General features: G+C 40.6%; 1 long non-coding RNA gene across 1 annotated transcript in view; it reads left to right on the plus strand.

Annotated features, from left to right (window-relative positions):
• Positions 1–2,548, plus strand: part of LOC107183377 — a 22,727-nt gene extending 20,179 nt beyond the window's left edge. The window contains exons 2-3 of the long non-coding RNA XR_001514169.1: positions 1,120–1,146; positions 2,289–2,548. This is a non-coding gene — a long non-coding RNA (uncharacterized LOC107183377). The remainder of the gene's footprint in view (positions 1–1,119; positions 1,147–2,288) is intronic.
• The last annotated feature ends 1,838 nt before the right edge of the window (positions 2,549–4,386 follow it).

Below are 4,386 nucleotides of genomic sequence, written 5' to 3' on the forward strand. Positions count from 1 at the left end.
TAATATAAAATGTGCTGCTATGAACATAGGGGTGCATATATCCTTTCTGATTGGTGTTTCTGGTTTCTTGGGATATATTCCTAGACGTGGGATCACAGGGTCAAATGGGAGTTCCATTTGTAGCTTTTTGAGGAAACTCCATACTGTCTTTCATAGTGGCTGCACCAGTCTGCATTCCCACCAGCAGTGCATGAGTGTTCCTTTTTCTCCACATCCTCTCTAGCACTTGTCGTTCGTTGATTTGTTGATGATAGCCAGTCTGATCAAAATGGCTTTCAAGGCAGTTTTAATCAATCTTGTTCTTAACCCAGGTTAAAAAAAAGTTATTACTTTTAGGATGTGATCAAAAGGAAGTACACAGATATAAACAAAAGTTTGTGTGTAAGCATATATCACAGCTTGTTTACAAGAACCCTTGGGAGTAACTTATCTCTCGTCTAATGGGCATGGATAGCTATTTTCTTAAACAATTAGTTTTTTGTTGTTTTTTTTTTACAAGAAGTCTTACAAGTATTTGTGCTTTTTCTTGTGTGTTGGCTGCTAGAATTCTGAGAATCAAATTTATGATCTGTTTCTAGTAAGTATGTAAGACTTAATAGCATAGATGACCCTTAATGCTTGATTATCATCCTTTGGTCCTGAAAAATAATGTAGATTTCCACCAGGGGTTTTCTCAAAGGGGACAGTCTGGGTTTTTTACCCATGATACTCCAGGGGCCCAGAAATCCTCTAGAACAGCTGCTGAGATTATCCAGCTGGTAGGTCCTCTCACTTCCGACCTATTTCTCTTCTGCTTCCCTCTGGGTTGTGCGCAAGCCCAGGCTTCTGCCATCTCCGAGCCTGTACTGTCGCCGAGTGCATGGCGCCTGCAAATGGAATTGTTCCCCTCCGCCCCCTTCTGCTTTTCTTGAAAAAATGCTGATGAGTAAAATTCTCTCCCTCATGACATAAGAAAAGTAATGTTCATATGCTCTACACTGGAAAAAATTAAATAATTGTAGATTAAGACTTGGAACTCAAGTAAGTCTCCTGGGTTGATGCTTGGGGTTCATTTCTTGCAGGTTTGTTTTGTATTGAGTTTAATATTATTAAAATATGTCCTTTTAATTTTTTTCCTAGGTAAATGTCGGATGTGTCCCCAAAAAGGTAGGATTTTTTAAAAAATTCTTTATTGTTGAAAGTATTACATATGTCTTCGTTTTCCCCCATTGACCTCTCCCTGCCCGCGCCCACCCCCAGCACATGCCCTCACCCCCCTCCTGTCTGTGTCCATTGGTTACGCTTATATGCATGCAGACAAGTCCTTTGGTTGATCTCTTACCCCTTCTTCCCACCCTCCCCAAAAAGGTAGAATTTTTATTTCTTATTCCTTCCACCCTCCTTTTACATGTTTGGTAAATCATGATCAGGATAAGGTTATTGCCAAATGTTTCAGTGAAAATTCTTTCTGCAAAAAATAACTGAGAAACCAACTAAAAGTGGCTTAAACAATAGGCTAGTGTTTGTTTGTTTTGTTTTTTAATATCACTTACTAAGAAAGCTGGAAGGAAAAACAAGAAGCTGGGAGAGAGGCACTTTCTGAGATTGGCTTAGTACTTAAGGAAATCTGAAAGCACCCTGGCTTCTTTCCATTCTGATATCTTGGGCGTACAAGCAATAATAACCCCTCTGCCTCATGGCCACATGATGGCTCTCGGACTATGTCCCACCCAGCACTGTCTCTGCAGATTGCTTTAGGTTGTCTTGGCCAGGGCTGAGCTATCCCTGCAGGGGAGCCTGGGGGAGGGAGGTGCTCCTGGGCAGATAACCACAGAAATAATGAGCTCCTGCACGCTAATTGCATCCTGCATGCAAAAGAAATTCATCCTGGACCTTGCCATGTAGTAAGTGTTCACCACAGGGTGACAGAGTAAAAAAATTCCTGTGAGGGCACAGTGGGGAGGTAACCAGGAATGGAACACAGTGTCTACTATCAAACTTTATAAGGAACAGTGACCAACAAAACATATATAATCACGGCATAAAAGAAATGCAGTATTCATCTGCACAAGGTAACTGTTTCTTAGGGAGATCCAGCCAGGAAATAAAAAGTTTATACCCAACTCCCAGCCCAAGTGCTGATCTGACCAAGACCAAGTGGCCGATGGTGGTGGGTGGGTGCTCCTCCCACACATGGCTCTAGTTAACTGCCTGGAATCATGGGGTGACGGTGCAGAGGTGGGGTGTTTGTCTCAAGCCATCTGGTCTCTCACCTGCCCCGGTGCATCGCTGAATTAGTTTTTTCCCAGGGAAAATAGAAGTTTTTCTCCTGGAGAGACATGTCAAGATTGTCAGATGTTTTTATTTGTTTCATTTCATAGGTGCGAGTTTTTGTTTTTAAGCACAGACATTGATTTCTCTGTACATCGCCCATATTAAAATCATGAGTCACGTGACTTTGGGTATCTTATGTCAACTCTAAGATTGATTTCTCAAGTTACTTGATGGCACTTTTTATTTGTTGTTATTGTTTGTTAACCCTCACCCGAGGATATTTTTTCCATTGCTTTTCTGAGAGAGAATGGAAGGGGGGGGCGGGGGACACAAACATCAATGTGAGAGAGACATATCAATTGGTTGCCTCCCACATATGCCCCAACCAGGGCCAGTGATCAGACCCAAAACCCTTCTGGTATGTGGGCCAATGCTCTAAACACTGAGCCAAACTGGTCAGGGCAACAATGGCATTTCTTAGTATTTGGATACCTTTATGGTAAGTAGTCTATTGATGGAGTTACTGTGTACTTGGGTCCTAGCCCCGTCTTTGCTATTCCAGAAATTCAGGTATATTGATTTACTCAGGAGTGAATTGATTAACTGACATCAAAAGAAATTGTTTTATAAAATGATAATATTGATTTATCAGTTTAGTGTGAGTGAGGTTATATCTGGGTTTAGTAATTAGGACAGGTTAGCTTTTTCTCAATATGGAGACCCAGCTGGCAAACCAGATTCTTGAGTGAAAGTTTCTTAAGTTTTCCATTCTGTAGCCTCATGGATTCTCTTTACCACTGTAGTGATAGCTGGTGCTAGTAGCTATAGTGCAGGTTACCTTGAATGAACTCATCCTTGCCTGTGACAAAGGAAAAAATGACAGCTCTGATTTCCAAAGCTGACTCTTGCTTATACTTGCTAATTATTTTATTCCACATTTGAATGCAATTTTAAAACATGTTGTAATCCTAAACTTACAACATTTTGTTACTGAGATTACATTTTTTATTATGATTATTTTTTTTTAAATTTTGTTGATTTTTAGAGAGAGGAAGGGAAAGGGAGAGAGAAAGAGAAACATACATCGATGGATTGGCTGCCTCCTGCACACCCCCTACTTGGGATCCAGCCCACAACCCGGGCATGTGCCCTGACCAGGAATCCAACCTGCGACCTCTTTGGTGCATGGGATGATGCCCAACCAATTGAGCCATATCGACCAGGGCTGAGATTACATGTTAAATTAGCAAATACCCTAATCTCGTCAGTGACACAGGCTTGAGTTTTATTCCAGAAAGGTTTTCTGTAATATGTTTTCTAGTATAGGGAGGGTTTTTTTTCTGTCTTAGGAAAATTTCTTGTTTTCTGTGGTACATTTTTCCTCAAAAATGTTCTTTCCTTTTTGTCTTAGATTTTGGAATCTGTTTTACTTGGAATCATGCAATTATGGATATATGGATTATGTAAATTAGTTATATGTAGTTTAACCCAATTATGGTAGTAAATCTGCTATTGATTGGTGCTACCTCATTATTTTAAAATACCGTCTGGACTGATACTGCATAGTGGACTGAATTTGTAATATTTTATTCCCATATATTTCACTTACCCTTCTATTCTGATCACATGTACCAGATAGTGGCCTTATATTTTTGTAGGGGTCTACTGATTTCAAAATGCTTTCGCATTCTTGAAGATCAATGGGTAGTTACCTCTTGTTCTGTAGAGCAGGCTGGCGCCTAGAGTAACTGCCCCTCACAGGGTAGAGCGAAGCAACAGCAGAGAAGGAACTGGACGGATGGGCCTGCTGCTGCCCCGATCAGGTCTCAGTCTAAAACAGTGATGACGAACCTATGACACGCGTGTCAGAGGTGACACGCGAACTCATTTTTTTGGTTGATTTTTCTTTGTTAAATGGCATTTAAATATATAAAATAAATATCAAAAATATAAATCTTTGTTTTACTATGGTTGCAAAGATCAAAAAATTTCTATATGTGACACGGCACCAGAGTTAAGTTAGGGTTTTTCAAAATGCTGACACGCCGAGCTCAAAAGGTTCGCCATCGCTGGTCTAAAAGCAAATGCAGTTCAGACAGAGGCACCCTCTCCAGAGGGTTAGATGCTATAACA

Source organism: Myotis davidii, unplaced genomic scaffold, assembly GCF_000327345.1.
Source record: "Myotis davidii unplaced genomic scaffold, ASM32734v1 scaffold93, whole genome shotgun sequence".
In the NCBI taxonomy this organism is placed as follows: Eukaryota; Metazoa; Chordata; class Mammalia; order Chiroptera; family Vespertilionidae; genus Myotis; species Myotis davidii.